At 41.0% G+C, this 18,904-nt stretch overlaps 1 protein-coding gene across 3 annotated transcripts in view; it reads left to right on the forward strand.

Moving 5' to 3' along the window:
• LOC124801001 (kinetochore protein NUF2 homolog) overlaps window positions 1-18,904 on the forward strand; it is a 101,563-nt gene that overhangs the window by 11,589 nt on the left and 71,070 nt on the right. Inside the window, exon 1 of one of the 3 annotated variants that reach the window (XM_047263042.1) lies at window positions 470-700. The exons of the other annotated variants lie outside the window; for them this stretch is intronic. The gene's annotated coding sequence lies outside the window, so the exon portion shown is untranslated. Of the gene's footprint in view, window positions 1-469; window positions 701-18,904 lie in introns of those variants that run through there. 3 annotated transcript variants of the gene reach the window in all.

Raw genomic sequence — 18,904 nt, forward strand, 5'->3', positions numbered from 1 at the left:
CCTCCTTTCCTAATCTGGAATTATTTCCACACCCATAACCCTTCGTGGGGTGGAACCACGATCACTGGCCAGGGGAAAGACCTCGAAAACGTATTGGTCAACTTGACCTTTGCGTCTTGAATATTGGTACCCCCACAAACTTCACTGTGGCGCACGGTACTTTCTAAGCTATTGACCTTTCCATTTGCAGCCCCTGCCTTCCCCTGTCCATCCACTGGAGAGCTCACGATGACCTGTGTGGTAGTGACCACTCCCTGATCTTCCTGTCCCTCCCCTCAGTGCCACTCCTGTGGATGCTTGCCCAGATGGGCTCTCATCAGTATTGAGTGTCAACTTTGGTTGCCGACCAGTCCAGGATACAATTACACTCATTCTATCAGCAGCTGATTTGGTGATCTCCTGTTCTTCAGGCCTCCTCCGATGGAAGACAATACCTTGGTGGTCATCAGAAATATCAGGGCCCATTAGAGATCATAAGCAGGCTTCCCACTGCCATCAACAGCACCTATTGATGGAGCACCTCGTTGCCTTTAAATGACTCCTTGCCCAGGCCCATCACCTAATAAAATGATGGATACAGGACTGCTGAGAACAGTGTTTCAACCATCAGATTATGTACCTCTACTTCTCAGGTTTGGGCTAAGATCAGACATCTCTATGGCTCCAGCTCTCAGCTGATATACAACTACAGCATGGCAAGTTAAGTGTTTATTATTTTCTATGTTTTCATTGTAGTATATTTATTAAGTTTCATGCCTGTTTTTCTGTTTAAGAGGTTTAATCTTGCATTATTGTAAGTTTAAATTCATCTAGTAGCTCACTGAACAGCCAGCTACATAGCTCATTAATGCATCAGCATTCATTGGTGACACATCAGGAGGGTAGCAACTCGCATATCTAGATTTTTGTCTGCTTTTATAGTTTACTTCTTCAGTTAGTCTTGCTAGGATGGCTAGTATGTGTGCAAGCCATGTGCGGATGCAGGTGGAGCTGCCTGCAGTTCGTAAACACTGAATGCGCTTTTGGCTAGGGTCAGTTACCTTCACGCTGTTGCCTTGAGATGTAGCGGTGGTGGAGAATGTGGCACATTGCATGGGACACCTCAAGTGTCACTTGTTTTGCCCATAGGCTCTGCTTCCGAGGCACCTCCTACTGTTCCTGATGTGGTGCATCTGCCCTCAAAGTAGAATGAGTGGTGGGTGATAACGCATTCACGTCACTCAAGACGGAGTGACTGGCCGCCAGGCCTCACCCCTTCATCCAGAGGGTGGACAGGTGGTTGCTCTTACAGCAGGGAATGAGCTGGCACTCGGGGGGAGGGGGGGTCGTGTTTACTAATTACTGGGAGCTCCAGTTTTAGGCATGTTATGGAGCCCCTTAGGCAGACAGCGTTCAGGACTGGAAAGAAAACCAAAGTGCACTTGATATGTCTGCCAGGGGCCCTCATCCAATATGTGAAGGCAGCCTAGTGTGCGGCTATTGAGCAAGCAGGGTGCAGTCATGTGCAAGTTGTGGCACACATTGGCACCAATGGTGCTTGCCGCATGGGTTCTGAGGCGATCCTCAGTTGTTCAGGCAGCTGGCGGAGGTGATTAAGACTGCTGGCCTCGCGTGTGGGTTGCAAGCAGAGCTCACAATTTGCAGTATCGTTCCCAGAGTTGATTGGAATCCTTTGGTTTGGAGCCTAGTGGAGGGTCTCAACCAAAGGCTTTGTCAACTCTGTGATTGGTCTTGGCTGCAAGTTTCTAGAACTGTGTTATTGTGTGGGGATTTGTAGGACTCCCCTTGATATTCCAGGGGTACACTACATCTACATACATACTCCACAATCCACCATACGGTGTGTGGCGGAGGGTACCTCGTACCACAACTAGCATCTTCTCTCCCTGTTCCACTCCCAAACAGAACGAGGGAAAAATGACTGCCTATATGCCTCTGTACGAGCCCTAATCTCTTATCTTATCTCTTTGGGTAAGAAAGTACTTGTGGAGAGCACATGAAGGTTTTTTAGGCTAGGCAGTTGTTTTAGGTGCTTTGAGGAATGTTACCAGTTGATATTTAGCGAGGGAAGTCAAATGGTGTTCAGAATAAAAACTCTTTCCCTGTCAATAAAAGTATCCATAATAAAGTTCCTGAATTTGCTGCCCTCCAGGAAATTTCTTGTGTTCAAATTATTCTTGGGACCGAGATCTGGCCGAAACTTGAAGTGTAAAGCTCTGAGATATTTAGTGAGTCATGGAACGTATACCAGAAACACAGATTAGAGGTCATAGGAGGGGGAGTGTTCATTGCAGTTGACAGAAATATTCTCTCTAGTGAGGTTGAAGTTGAGTGTGAGAATGAAGTTTTCTGGTCATGTATAACAGGTGTAGATGAAACCAATGTAATTGTTGGATGTTTTTACCAGCCACCCAATTCCACTGTGACAGTTAGATTCATTCAAAAAAGTATATGGTCAATAGCGCATAAACACCCAGATCATGCAATACTAGTTGGAGACGACTTTAACCTAGTGAGTATAGACTGGGATGTCTATGGATTCTTTGTGGAGGTGTTACAGATAGACAGCCATGTGAAATACTTTTGAACATGTTTCCTGAGAACTGTCGTGAGCAGCTAGCTCAGCAGCTCACACACAATTGAAATATCTTGGACTTTGTAGGTGCAAAGAGGCCAAACCTTATCGACAATGTTTATATAGAAACAGGGATTAGCATTCATCATGGCAGTATAGCAACTACGATTACAGCAGTTAATAAATCAGTCGAGAAGGCTAGGAGTGAGTCTCTGCTAGACAGACCAGATAAGCAGTTATTAATATCACACTTAGGCAGTGAATTGGTATCATTCTGTATCAAATACCCAACATGTGTTCAGAAAACTCAAATCAACAGAAACTGTCCTTTTTGACTCTGTTACTGAAGCCTTGACTTCAGTAGATCAGAAAGAACATGTGTCAGCAATGTTTCATAGCATAGAAGAGGATCATTAGGGCAATTGAAAATGCCACATCCCAAAATTCTTGCAAACCCATTTTTAAAGCACTGAAGATACCACCACTATCATGCCTGTACATTCTTGAGATAATTACATACATAAAAGAAAATTTCAGAATCTAAAAACCACTTAGTATGTACAAATCAAGAAGTCCACACACGATACCAGGCAAAAGTTAGAATTCCACCGTGAACACGCAAGCACAACACTCAGACAATATGGACCACTGCAAGTGGGCTAAAAAATTTACAGTAAACTTCCCCATCACATAAAGGAAATAAAAGAAACACGAAAATTCAAAGTGGCTTTGAAAACATACTTACAAGACAGGTGAAGGTAAATGAATATCTAACATAAATTTAAATTATTTCCTTTGGTAAATGAATATCTGTTGTCATAAATATAAATTATTTCCTTATGTATAGGAAACTGTTTTTGTTATCTATTGTACTAGATATTAGGTTATACTCTAATATTAATGTATTGTATTTCAGTGATTTACACTCCTGGAAATTGAAATAAGAACACCGTGAATTCATTGTCCCAGGAAGGGGAAACTTTATTGACACATTCCTGGGGCCAGATACATCACATGATCACACTGACAGAACCACAGGCACATAGACACAGGCAACAGAGCATGCACAATGTCGGCACTATTACAGTGTATATCCACCTTTCGCAGCAATGCAGGCTGCTATTCTCCCATGGAGACGATCGTAGAGATGCTGGATGTAGTCCTGTGGAACGGCTTGCCATGCCATTTCCACCTGGCGCCTCAGTTGGACGAGCGTTCGTGCTGGACGTGCAGACCGCGTGAGACGACGCTTCATCCAGTCCCAAACATGCTCAGTGGGGGACAGATCCGGAGATCTTGCTGGCCAGGGTAGTTGACTTACACCTTCTAGAGCACGTTGGGTGGCACGGGATACATGCGGACGTGCATTGTCCTGTTGGAACAGCAAGTTCCCTTGCCGGTCTAGGAATGGTAGAACGATGGGTTCGATGACGGTTTGGATGTACCGTGCACTATTCAGTGTCCCCTCGACGATCACCAGTGGTGTACGGCCAGTGTAGGAGATCGCTCCCCACACCATGATGCCGGGTGTTGGCCCTGTGTGCCTCGGTCGTATGCAGTCCTGATTGTGGCGCTCACCTGCACGGCGCCAAACACGCATACGGGCATCATTGGCACCAAGGCAGAAGCGACTCTCATCGCTGAAGACGACACGTCTCCATTCGTCCCTCCATTCACGCCTGTCGCGACACCACTGGAGGCGGGCTGCACGATGTTGGGGCGTGAGCGGAAGACGGCCTAACGGTGTGCGGGACCGTAGCCCAGCTTCATGGAGACGGTTGCGAATGGTCCTCGCCGATACCCCAGGAGCAACAGTGTCCCTAATTTGCTGGGAAGTGGCGGTGCGGTCCCCTACGGCACTGCGTAGGATCCTACGGTCTTGGCGTGCATCCGTGCGTCGCTGCGGTCCGGTCCCAGGTCGACGGGCACGTGCACCTTCCGCCGACCACTGGTGACAACATCGATGTACTGTGGAGACCTCACGCCCCACGTGTTGAGCAATTCGGCGGTACGTCCACCCGGCCTCCCGCATACCCACTATTCGCCGTCGCTCAAAGTCCGTCAACTGCACATACGGTTCACGTCCACGCTGTCGCGGCATGCTACCAGTGTTAAAGACAGTGATGGAGCTCCGTATGCCACGGCAAACTGGCTGACACTGACGGCGGCGGTGCACAAATGCTGCGCAGCTAGCGCCATTCGACGGCCAACACCGCGGTTCCTGGTGTGTCCGCTGTGCCGTGCGTGTGATCATTGCTTGTACAGCCCTCTCGCAGTGTCAGGAGCAAGTATGGTGGGTCTGACACACCGGTGTCAATGTGTTCTTTTTTCCATTTCCAGGAGTGTATTATATTATACTGTATCATGTGCTTAAATTATTTATGTTATTGAATCAATGTTACTGTTATGTGACGTATTTAAAATTTCGTACTAATGTGCAAAGTAAGCTATGTCCATATGAAATATTTTATGATTGGAAGCTTAACAAATAAAGAAATAAAGAAAATTGACAATATTTTAGGTGAGGATAAGTTTAGCTTTAGGAAAGTTAGACACCAAAGAGGCAGTTCTGAAATCGCTATTGATAATGAATGCAATACTGAAGAAAAGTCAAGACATGGGCACAGGATTTGTTGAGCTAGAAAAAGAGCTCAACAATGTAAAATGGTGCAAGAAGTTAGAAATTCTGAGAAAAAGCTACAGGGAAAGATGGATAATATACAAGATGCACTACAACCAAGAGGGAACAATGACACTGGAAGACCAAGAATGAAGTGCTCAAGTTAAAAAGGGTGTAAGACAGGGATGACAGTTAGGCAGCTGTAGCTGGCTGAAACACCAGCAGCAGCAGGGAAATAACCGATATTGTGACTTTCAGGAGTTCCTATCCAGGAGTGAATTTTATAATATAATCTGTGTGCTTTAATAATTTAGTTTCTTGAGTTTCTGAATGTTTATTTAATATCCAACAGCCACAGTTGTCTTGTTTTCATTTGTGTTGGAAAGTAAACCGATGTTGTGACATATTAAAAGTTGCTAATCAGGGGCGAATTATTTAGTTTCACCCGAGTGCTTCGGTAGTTGGGTTTTTGAGTCTCTGCATATTAATCTAATTTATTAGACAAAGTTCCTGCGTTTTCGTCAGGGTCTACAGTAGAGTTCGCAGCACTTGCCGATAGTCTGTTTATCTGCATAGTTTATTTTCCCATGGTCTTTAGTACGGACAGGAACTGCGATTGTTGCATGTGGATGCAAGCCGAGTCGGTGACATTTCACTCTCAGCTTTAGGTTGTGATGGCTTCGGTTACACAGCTTGAGGCTGCAGTGGATGAGCACCACTGTTGTGGGCTGGCCGTGGGAATCTAATGGACATCCAGCACGTCCGAGTCCTTCAATTGGTCTTCACCGGTGGCCAGCCCAGTTACTGCTCGCTCTGAGGTCGACCCCTCACCTGTGGTCGATTAGGAGGTCGTCCTGGGTCGTAGCAGGCAGCGAAAGACTTCCCACGCGGTCGCATGTAAGGCCTCCCCGGTTGGTCTGACCAGCGGGTTCCAGGTGCTGTCTGTGGCTGACACTGTCGCTGAGCCAGATGCTGTCACCTGTCCTGTTTCAGTGGAAACCTCTCAGCCTGCAAGATCTGGACAATCACAGAGGGTGTGATTATTGATAGTTGGGAGCTTCCACATTAGGTGCGTTATGGGGCCCCTTAGGGACATGGCTGCCAAGAACAGAAAGAAAACCAATGTGCACTCTGTGTGCATACTGGATGGAGTCATTCCAGATGTGTAACGGATCCTTCTGGATGCCATGAAGAGCACAGGGTGCAACCAACTGCAGGGGTTGCTCACGTTGGTACCAATGATGTGTGTCACTCTGGATCAGAAGAGATTCTCTCTGGTTTCGAGCGGCTAACAGAAGTGGTAAAGGCTGCCAGACTTGCTTGCAAGATGAAAACAGAGCTGGCCATTTGCAGTATAGTCGACAGGACCAATTGCAGACCTCTGGTAAAGAGCCGAGTGGAGGGTCTGAATCAGAGGCTCACACGGTTATGCGACCATGTAGGCTGCAGATTCCTCAACTTGTGCCAAAGGGTGGTTGGGTTTTGGGTTCCGCTGAATAAGTCAGGTGACCACTATATGCAGGAGATGGCTACACGGGTAGCAGGGGCTGTGTGGTGTGAACTGGGTGGTGTTTTAGGTTAGAGGGTCTTGGGGAAAAACACAAGAAGGGCTTCAGTCACAAAGGGTGCAGGCCAAACGCAGGAAGAAGGTAGATACAGGAAGCATTGGTATAACAGTTGTAAATTGTCGTGGCTGTGTTGGGAAAGTACCAGAGCTCCAAGTGCTAATAGAAAGCACTGATGCTCAAATCGTTATAGGCACTGAAAGCTGGCTGAAGCCAGAGATAAACTCAGCCAAAATTTTTGCGAAGAACCTAGTGGTGTTCTGAAAGGATAGTCTAAGCACGGTTGGCAGTGGCATGTTTGTTGCTGTTACAGGTAGTTTATCTTGTTGTGAAATTGAAGTAGATAGTTCCTGTGAGTTAGTATGGGCAGAAGACATTGTTGGCAACTGGAATAAAATAATAATTGGATCCTTTTACTGACCTCCCAATTCAGATGATACAATTGCTGAAAAGTTAAAAAAAGATATGAATTTGATTTCAAACACGTACCCGACTAAATAAGATTATAGTTGGTAGTGACCTTAATTTACTCTCGATATGTTGGTGAAAATACGTGTTTAATTCCAGAGATAGACATAAAACATCATCCGAAATTGTGCGAAACGCATTCTCTGAAAATAATTTTGAGCAGTTATTTCATGAGCTCACACAATTAGTAAATGGTTGTGAAAACACACTTGACCTTTTAGCAACAAATAATCCTGAGTTAATAACGAGCATCAAAATGGATACAGGGGTTAGTGAACACAGTGTTGTCGTAATGAGACTTAATATTGTAACCTCCAAATCCTCCAAAAATAAATGAAAAATGTACCTATTCAAAAAGCAAATAAAAATTCATTTGCCACCTTCCTGAGAGACAATCTCCACTGCTTCCAAATTAATAATACAAGTGTAGACCAGAAGTGGCTTGAATTCAAAGAAATAGTATCAGCAACAATTGAGAGATTTATACCAAATAAATTAACAAATGATGGAGCTGATCCTCCTTGGTACACAAAATGGGTCAGAAAACTGTTGCAGAAACAGCAAAACAAACATGCCAAATTTAAACAGATGCGAAATTCCCAAGATTGGTGATCTTTTACAAAAACTCGAAATTTGGTGTGGACTTTAATATCGCGATACCAATGGAGATACTATTGAAGAAAGTGCTGCCAAGGTGGAGTTACTAAAGACAGCCTTCCGAAATGCCTTCACAAAAGAAGAAGTAGTAAATATTCCAGAATTTGAATCAAAAACAACAGCCAACATGAGTAATGGAGAAGTAAATATCCTTGGAGTAGTGAAACAACTTAAATCACTTAATAAAAGCAAGTCTTCTGGTCCAGACTGTATACCAATTAGGTTCCTCTCAGAGTATGCTGATGCGTTAGTTCCATACTTAACAATAATATACAACCATTCACTCGATGAAAGATCTGTACCCAAAGACTGGAAGGTTGTACAGATCACACCAATATTCAAGAAGGGTAGTAGGAATAATCCACTTAATTACAGGCCCATATCATTAACATCGATATGCAGCAGGATTCTGGGACATCGTGTTTGAACATTATGGATTACCTCGAAGAAAACGGTCTGTTGACACTCAGTCAACATGGGTTTAGAAAACATTGCTCTTGTTGTGAAACACAATTAGCTCTTCATTCATATGAATGTTGAGTGCTATTGACAAGGGATTTCAGATAGATTCCATTTTTCTGGATTTCCAGAAGGCTTTTGACACTACTACACAAGCGGCTTGTAGTGAAATTGCTTGCTTATGGAATATCGTCTCAGTTATGTGACTGGATTTGCGACTTACAGTCAGAGAGGTCACAGTTCGTAGTAATTGACGGAAAGTCTTCGAGTAAAACAGAAGTGATTTCTAGCATTCCCCAAGGTAGTGTTACAGGCCCTTTGCTATTCCTTATCTATATAAACAATTTGGGAGACAATCTGTCAGCCACCTTAGGTTGCTCGCAAGTGATGCTGTCGTTTATCGACTAGTAAAGTCATCAGAAGATCAAAACAAATTGCAAAACGATGTAGAGAAGATATCTGTATGATGCGAAAATTGACAATTGATCCTAAATAATGAAAGGTGTGAGGTCATCCACATGTCTAATCTAAACGCCGTAAATTCAACAAAATACCTAGGAATTACAATTACGAACAACTTGAATTTGAAGGAACATGTAGAAAATGTTGTGGGGAAGGCTAACCAAGGCAGGACCCTTAGAAAATGTAACAGATCTACTAAGGAGACAGTCTACACTACACATGTCCGTCCTGTTTTAGAATACTGTTGAGCGGTGTGGGATTCTTACCAGATAGGACTGATAGAGTATATTGAAAAAGTTCAAAGTAGGGCACCACATTTTGTATTATCGCGAAATATGGGAGAGTCTCACTGAAATGATGCAGGATTTGGGCTGGACATAATTAAAAGGAAGGAGTCTTTCGTTGCGAGAATCTTCTCACGATATTTCAATCACCAACTTTTTCCTCCGAATGTAAGAATATTTTGTTGACACTGACGATCATAGGGAGAAACGATCACCACAATAAAATAAGGGAAATCAGCTCGTATGGAAAGATGTAATTGTCCATTCTTTCTGCGCGCTATACGAGATTGGAATAATAGAGAATTGTGAAGGCGGTTCGATGAACCCTGTGATTTGCAGAGTATCCCTGTAGATATAGAATCATTTGCTCCTACTGTTCATTCTGTACACTGAAGAAGCAATGGTGGAAATGAAAGATTCAAGAGTGGGATGAAAATTCAAATTGAGAGCATATCAGTGATAAGATTCACTGATGATGTTCCTATCCTCAGTGAAAGTGAAGAAGAGTTACATGATCTATTGACTGGAATGAACAATCTAATGAATACAGAATATGGATTGCGAGTAAATTGAAGAAAGATGGAAGTAATGAAAATAGCAGAAAAGAGAACATTGAAAAACTTGACATCAGAGTAATAATCACGAAGCAGACAAAGCCAAGGAATTCTGCTATGGGGCAGGAAAATAACCCATGATAGACAGAGCAAGCAGGACATAAAAAGCAGACTAGCACTGCCAAAACGTGCCGTTCCTGGCCAAGAGAAGCCTGCAAGTGTCATTATCATAACATATACTTTAATTTGAGGAAGAAATTTCTGAGAATATATGTCTGGAGTACAGCATTGCATGGTAGTGAAATGTGGACTGTATGAAAACTGGAACAGAAGAGAATTGAAACGTTTAAGATGTGGTGCTAGAGAAGAATGTTGAAAATTAGATGGACTGCTAAGCCAAGGAATGACAAGATTCTTTGCAGAATTGGTGAGGAAGAGAATAAATGGAAAAGACAGACAAGAAGAAGGGACAATATGGTAGGATATATGTTACAGAATCAAGAAATAACTTCCATGGTACTAGAAGGAACTGTAGAGTGTAAAAACTGCAGAGAAAGACTTTGGAATACACCCAGCAAATAATTGGGGGCATAGGTTGCAGTTGTTATTCGGAGATCCAAAGATTGGCACAGGAGAGAAGGTTATAGTGGGCCTCATCAAGCTAGTCAGAAGACTGATAACATCCCCTCCCATCCCCTCCTCCCCTCCCAAAATAAGAAGAAAAAGAACTACTACTACTTCACAGCAAACAGTTTGTCTAGCCCTAGCATACTATGCAATTTCGAATAAGTAAAATGACCTGTTAGTACCAAAAAATAGATAAAGTTGACCTTACAGTAAAGGAAACAGTGTGTGTAAAACTCCCTGTGAGCCTAGTTGGATAACATGTTAAAATGTAGTGAAGACACAGATAAAGTAATCGAAAAGCTCAATTTGGCATGTTTTCATAGTAGTATTCTTTCTCATTGTATTGAGCTAAAGAAAAAGATGTCAGCATATTTTCACCCCTGTTTGTATTATGTAGTTCTCTTGGAACAATGCACTTACAGTAAATAAAGCACTCGTCCAGCAGAAACTGTTGGTAAGAGCATTGAATACACTAGATTACTGTGCAGCATCTTTAAGAATTTTGAAAATCTTACTCTCACCCCAGTAAATTTACTCCTTACTAATATCTGTCACTGAAAATAGAAGTTAGTTCCAGCTGAACTGTGATGGCAGTACAAGTGGAAAAATAAATTTCATAGCCTTTCTTCATTTTGCCTCCATGTTCAGTGTCTGGAGTGAATATGTCTTCTAGTGCAAAGCTCGTAAACTCTCTTCCAGCATATAGCAAAACATGGAGAATCTCTGCTAAGTTAAAAGAAATTATAAACATACGTTGGTAGCCACTTCTGCAATCTGATTATCTAGTTTTCTAAGATTGAAAATTCCTGACAGCTGCATGGCAGCATTTCTTATGAAACTTCATAATTAGTTCTTCATTTGTTGTAAACAAGCCTGCACCTTGCAACCCTGAGGCAGGTTCTTACAAAGCAGTGAGGTTTATTAATATAAACAGGGCAAGGTGTTTTAAGACTAAGCTAAAATGGGTAGTATGGGATGGAGGTATATGAAGAAAGAGATGCTATGTGAAGTTCAGTTTGTTCCACAGTAAATTTTTGTCAGTGTTTTAAAGTTACTTTCTTAAAAAAAATCTGGAACATCCTTAAAACGTGAGCTGCAGCTAACTAAGGAATGTAGAATGTAGTGAAGACACTGGAGACACATCAGATTACTTCAAAACAGTAAGATTATAATAATTAACATATTTAAACAGCAATTTTGGAATTTTTAGACATGAACAATTTAACAAGAACACTTACAACACGGTGATTTTGCAGCTTGCAATACAATTTATGCTATATATTAACAACTTATTTTGATACATAATCTTTGTTGTTTCTTTTCTTTTCAAATTGCCAAACTGTCCTGCATGAATTCTTCAATTGAGTAATAACATTTTTCCACTAGTGTATTAAGTAACAATCTTTTTAGTGGGTCAAACTCCATATTAAACAGATTTGTGTTATTTAGTTTATTGTAAATTTTTAATCCCACGTACAATGGTGTTTGAGTGTTGAATTTTAAATTATGAGAGGGAAGATTGAAACTGTGTCTGTGACAAGTTCTGTAATTGAGGTTGAAATGAAAATTGTCAAGGGAGTTTTGATTTTTATATATGAAAATAAAAATTTTGTAGATGTACAGAGAAGGAAAGGTTAGTATTTTTAATTTTTTAAATAATGGGCAACAAGATATTCTTTTTTGGACTAAACAAATGTTTCTTATGATTCTCTTTTCAAGTGTAAGTAATCTCAGGCTGTTCATAGAGTTTCCCCAGAAAATTATTCTGTATTGAATTATAGTTTCAAAGTAGCTGTAGTAGACTATCTTCCTGGTGTCCAAAGGGTGGAACCAGATAAGACATACATCGGATAAGCTAGGCCGTTTAGTTTGTTTGCTAAGAAGTCTAAATGTGCCTTCCAATTTAAATTTTTGTCAAGATTTAGACCTAGAAGATCTCATGTAAGAGGAAGAGGGAAATTTAGTTAATGGTCAGAGTAAGCCAAGATATGACATTGCTTGCATACTTCAAAAAATACTGTAGTATTTTAAGGAAAGTCATTACAATGTCCAGAAGTATGCATGTCTTGACAAATTAATAATGCAGATAATAAGATTGAAATTATGTGGGACGCTGTCAAATGGGAGATAGGACAGCCACTCAGTGTACAAGATTCCATAACAAGTAAACTAAATGACAATGTTGTGACAGATAATTCACAACTTGCAAGTACTTTTAACAATCACTTTCTGTATGTAGCAGGAAACATAGAATTAAGTGGTTCAATTGAAGGAACAAAAGAATGTGCTAAAAGTATAATTCTACAAAACTTTAAGGAACTAGAAGTAGCATCGACACCCTTCAGTGAAAGTAACAGAATTATAAAAATACTGAGAAACAGAAGCTCATGTGGGGTTGATGGAATTTGAAACAGAATTCTGAAAAGTTGTTCCAGCTTAATAAGTAATGTTCTTAGTAATAAATGCAATGCATCACTGGTATAGGAAATTTTTCTAGATAGTTTTATATGCAATCACTTCATGAGAAAGGTGGCAAGACATCATTTGCAGAATATTGAGAAAAGTAGTGTATTGAAGAATCATCATAAACTTAAGTGGCAACAGATTAGATTCCAGAAGGGTTGCAATTGAGAATGCTATTTATACATTTACTCACCAAATAGTACAAGCCTTAAATAATGGTGTATCGCCAGTTGGTATTTTTATGATCTTTCCAAGGCATTTGACTGTGTACATCATGGTACTCTCTTACAAGGGAAACTCCCCATCACGCCCCCCCCCCCCCCCCCCTCAGATTTAGTGGTAAAATAGCCCAGTGGATAGCCCGTCAAAACCTGAGCAGGATTGAAGCATGAAAACAGGAAGAAGGTGTACTGTTAACTGTGAGAAAAAGAAGCAAAATAGAACAGTAAGCAGTCCAAGCTCAAGATGTGCAACATTGAGCGCACTGCAAGAATCATGGCGTTGTGGTTATGGGTCACGGTGTTGGAATGCCAAGCCCCGTGTCTGTATATGTGCAGATGGATATATATATCTGTGTGTGTGTGTGTGTGTGTGTGTGTGTGTGTGTGTGTGTGTGTGCCTGTCCCTTTTTCCCCCTAAGGTAAGTCTTACCACTCCCGGGATTGGAATGACTCCTTACCCTCTCCCTTAAAACCCACATCCTTTCGTCTTTCCCTCTCCTTTCCTCTTTCCTGATGAAGCAACCGTGGGTTGCGAAAGCTTGAATTTTGTGTGTGTGTTTGTGTTTATTAGTGTCTCTATCAACAAACCAATGCTTTTGTTCTCCTTTTGTAGTCTTGGCAGCTGTCTTGTTGGTTATAGAATATGGGTCATATGGTAAGAGTATATTGCTGTTGCAAGTTAATGTGGTGAATAGTGAGAGCAGGTGAGAAGTCGCATGGACCTCTCACAGAAATGAAATCAACAAACAATCAGATGTGAACCATGTTATAAAAAAGCAGTTCCAGAGTCAATACTTCCAAAACAGAACATACGGTACTTGTGTAGAACAAACAGGAGATACGTATTTCTGTGGGACTCTTCTGTACACCTTGCTGTTGCAAACGTATGTCACACCATGACACAGACATGAATTTGAATATAGTGAACAGACACATCAATGACTGAATGGACAGTTCATAATTTTGTGGGGGGGGGGGGGGAAAGGCATGAGGAAGATTTGAACACGGCCTCTCGCTTCGCATTCCAATACAAATGTTGCACATCTTGAACTTGTACTGTTCATTGTTTTGAGTTTTCTTCTTTTTTCACAGTTCAGTATACCTTCTTCCTGTTTTTATCCTAGATCTGTGTACAGTTTGTGACGGGCTATCCATTGGGCCCTCTTACCACTAAATCTGAATGTGGTATGATGGGGAGTTTCCCTTGTTAGAGAAACTTGAGTTTTATGAAATGATGGCCTTACACACAGCTGATTTGAATCATAATTGACAACCAGAATGCAAAAGATTGTGCTGAATAATACAATGTCAGAAATGTAGAAAATTTTAGTAATTGGAGGGAGGGAAAAAAATCACAAACTGAGTCCCACAGGAATCAATTTTTGTTCTACCCCTATCCCTTATATATGTGAATGACCTTTCACTTAACACTTTACATACAAAAATCATACTTTCTGCTGACATTACTAGTGTTCTAATAACTCCCATTACAGAGAGAACAACAGAAGAGTTGATAAATTATATTTTCCAAAGAATTGTTAAGTGATTCTCAGAAAATGAGCTCTCCCTAAATTTTGAAAAGATGCACTACATTTAATTCTCTACAACGAATAGTCATAACAACCATTAATGTAGCACATGAGCAGGAATCAGTGAATGGGGTAGAATGTTCCAGATTTTTTGGTGTACACATTGATAACTTGAACTGGAAGAAGCATTTTACTGAGCTTCTCAGACAATTAAGTTCAGCTACTTTTTTTTGCGTATTTCCACTCAATAATGTCATACAGAATAATTTTCTGAGGTAACTCATCACTTAGAAAGGAAGTATTGATTGCAGAAAAGCAAACAGTAAGAATAATATGTGGTATTCACCAACAGACATCATGTAGCTGCCTCTTCAAGGAGATAGGTATTTTAACTGCACTGTCACAATACATTTATTCGATGAGGAAATTAGTAATAAATAATCCATCACAATTTGGGAAGAACAGTGATGTACATGCCTACAACACTAGAGGGGAAAAATGACCTTTTTGGCCTATTGTTAAAGCTGTTAGTTATTCAGAAAGGAGTTCAATATGCACCAACAAAAATTTTTGATCATTCGCCCAATAACATAAAATTTCTGACAGATAGTGAAGCAAGTTTTAAACAAATTTAAAACCATTTCTTCTGGACAACTCTGCGCATTCAACTGATGAATTAGTACTTAAAAACTGGTAGTCCCCCAAAAAAAGTATTGGCTTGAGTAGGATGGAAAAATAATAATGTGTTCATTAATGTTAGTAAATGTATACAAATCACATCCACACTCTGCAAACCGCCACAAAGTGCATGCAGAGGATACGCCTTATTGTACCAGTTATTAGGGTTTCTTCCCGTTCCATTCACATATGGATCCCTAGAGTCATCATTTAGAGCTGGTTCTTGATACTTAGCAGACTTTGTTGGGATAGTTTACATCTATCTTCAGCAGTCCACCAGTTCAGTTTCTTCAGCATTTCTATGACACTCGCCTGGGTCAGACAAACATGGGACAATTTGCACTGTCCTCAGTATACTTTCAGTATCCCCCTTTAGTCGTCTTTGGTATGGGTCCTATATACTTGAGCAATATTCTGAAATCAGTGACAAAAGTGATTCGTAAGCAATCTCCTTTGTAGACTGATTGCACTTCCCCAGCTCTCTACTAATAAACCAAAGTCCCAGGTATTTGTATGAGTTGGCCGATTAGTTTTTTTTTTTACTTTGTGACGTGCACAGTTTTACATTTCTGAACATTTAAAGCAAGTTGTCAATCTATACACCATTTCAAAATCTTATCAGGATCTGACTGAATCATTATGGAGTTTCTTTCAGGCATTCATTATAGATAACTGCGACACCTACAAAAAGTCTGAGGTTACTATTAATATTGTCCACAATGTTATTACTATACAAAATTAACAATAAGGGTCCCAACACACTTCCCTGGGGCACACCCAAAGGGTTTGCATCCTCCCTACCAAAAAGTCCTTAATCCAGTCACAAATTTCACTTGTTCAAATGGTCTAACTTTTTACAATAAACATAGGTACAGTACCCTGCATCAAATGCTTTTTGGAAATGGAGAAATACTACATCTACCTGACTACCTTGTTCCAAAGCTTTCAGTATGACATGTGAGAAAAGTTCAGGTTGGGTTCCACATGATTAATGTTTTCAGAATGCGTGCTGTATGGTATTGAGGCTATTCTGTTAAAGATTCCTCATTATGTTAGAGCTCAGAATATGTACTAAGATTCTACAACAAATCAACATCAAAAATATGGGACAGTAGTCTTGTGGATCATTTCTAATACCCTTCTTGTAGGCAGGTGTTATCTGAGCTTTCTTCCAACTACCTGGCACGGTTTTCTGTTTGAGGGATCTACAATAGGTTATACACTGAAGAGCCAAAGAACCTATTCCACCTGCCTAATATCATATAGGGCCCCTGCAAGCACACAGAAGTGCCGCAACACGGCGTGGCACGGATTCGACTAATGTCTGAAGTACTGCTGGAGGGAACTGATACCATGAATCCTGCAGGGCTGTCCATATATCTGTAAGAATACGAGGGGGTGGAGATTTCTCCTGAACAGCATGTTGCAAGGCATCCCAGATATGCTCAATAATGACCATGTCTGGGGAGTTTGGCTGTAAATGAAAGTGTTTAAACTCAGAAGAGTGTTCCTGGAGCCACTCTGTAGCAATTCTGGATGTGTGAGGTGTTGCACTGTCCTGCTGGAATTGCCCAAGTCCGTCAGAATGCATAATGGACATGAACGGATGCAGGTGATTAGACAGGATTCTTACATACATGTAACCTGTCAGAGTGTTATCTAGACATATCAGGGGTCCCATATCACTCCAACCTCACATGTCCAAAACCATTACAGAGCCTCCACCACCTCAAATGGTCCCCTGCTGGCATGCAGGGTCCATGGATTCATGAGGTTGCCTTCATACCTTTACAAGTGCATCTGCTCGATACAATTTGAAATGAGATTCGTCCGACCAGACAACATGTTTCCAGTCATCAACAGTCCAATGTCAGTGTTGTTGGGCCCAGGCGAGGTGTAAAGCTTTGTGTTGTGCAGTCATCAAGGATACACGAATGGGCCTTTGGCTCCAAAAGCTCATATCGGTGACGTTTTGTTGAATGGTTAGCGCACTGACACTTGTTGATGGCTCAGTATTGAAATCTGAAACAATTTGCAGCAGGGTAGCATTTCTGTCACGTTGAGTGATTCTCTTCAGTTGTCATTGGTCCCGTTCTTGCAGGATCTTTTTCTGGCTGCAGCGATGCTGGAGTTTTGATGTTTTACTGGATTCCTGATATTTATGGCACTCTTGTGAAATGGTCGAACGGGAAAATCCCCACTTCATCGCTACCTTGGAGATGTTGTGTTCCACCGCTCGTGTGCCGACTGTAACACCATGTTCAGACTCACTTAAATCTTGATAACCTGCCATTGTAGAGCAGTAACCGATCTAACAACTGCGCCAGACACTTGTAGTCTTATGTAGGCATTGCCGACTACAGTGGCATATCCTACCTGTTTACATATCTTTATATTTGAATATGCGTGCCTATAGCAGTTTCTTTTGTGCTTAAGTGTAGTTAGAAGAGGGACTAAGTCAGGTGCAAATTCTATATACAATCTGATAGGGATTTCATCGGGCTCTTGAGCTTTGTTCAATTTTAATGTTTTCAGCTGGTTTTCAACACCTCTGAAACTGATACTGATACACTCATCTTTTCAATGGTACGAGGATTAAATTGGGGCAATTCTCCTGGGTCTTCCTTTGTAAAGGAATATTTGAAAACTTAGTTAAATATTTCACCCTTTACTTTGCTACCCTCAATTTCAATTCTTGTCTAGGGATCGGACACTAACTCTGGTACCACTAACAGCCCTTACGTACGACCAGAATTTCTTTGGGTTTTGTGAAATATCATTAGTCAATATTCTGGTACTGTAGCCACTGAAGGCTTCATGCCCACACTCTTGACAGCCATACGTGTTTCATTCAGGGTCTCTCAGACTACAGTCCTGTGCTTTGTTTTGCACTTATTATGCAGTAGTCTCTCTTTCTTTACAGTGACTGTGTGCTGTGGAGGGTCCATCCCATTATGAAATTGTTCTACTGGGTACATATCTATTCAGTGTACGGTTAACTATTCTTTTTAACTTGGGCCATAGTTCCTCTACACACTCCTGCCATGTGCTTAAAGTTTAGAGTTCCTCATTGAGATATGACACTATTGGCATTTTATCATGTTTACTGAACTTACACACCTTTCTGCTTATTTTAGTTGCCCTTTGTACTTTGGTAATCTTTGTTGCCCCAACTGCGTCATGATCACTGATACCAGTTTTGATCTGGACATCCTTAAAGAGGTCAGTCTATTTGTTGACGTTAGATTTAATATATTTCTATTGTGAGTGGGGTTCCAAACTATCTGTTCTAGGTAGTTTTCAGAGAGGGCTTTTAATAATGCTTCACTAACAATTTAATTTTCCTGATTGACAATTGGATGATTAAAGCCTCCACCGATGACTACAGTATGACAGAGGAACTTGGGTATGAGTGAACTGAGGTTTCCTCTAAAGTTTTCATTTATATTAGGAGATGAGTCTGCTGGGTGTTAGAAAGAGCCAGTTACTATATCATGCAAACTGACTCATTGCACAGCATTTGGATAAAAGAACAATCCAGATGATCTGTGGAACATGTAGCTAACTCACTCTGTTGGTACAATTATAGGTAACTAGTTTCTTTGAGAAATACCATTGTATTCTTGTGACTATTAAGCTGACAGTCAGAGATAAACAGAAGTTATACAATATAGCCGAGGACCCAGCAGCTTTTGACAAAATATTAATTTTCCTACTAATTTACTAGGTTTGATTTGACTAG

The sequence above is a fragment of the Schistocerca piceifrons genome, chromosome 1 (assembly GCF_021461385.2).
Source record: "Schistocerca piceifrons isolate TAMUIC-IGC-003096 chromosome 1, iqSchPice1.1, whole genome shotgun sequence".
NCBI classification, from domain to species: Eukaryota; Metazoa; Arthropoda; class Insecta; order Orthoptera; family Acrididae; genus Schistocerca; species Schistocerca piceifrons.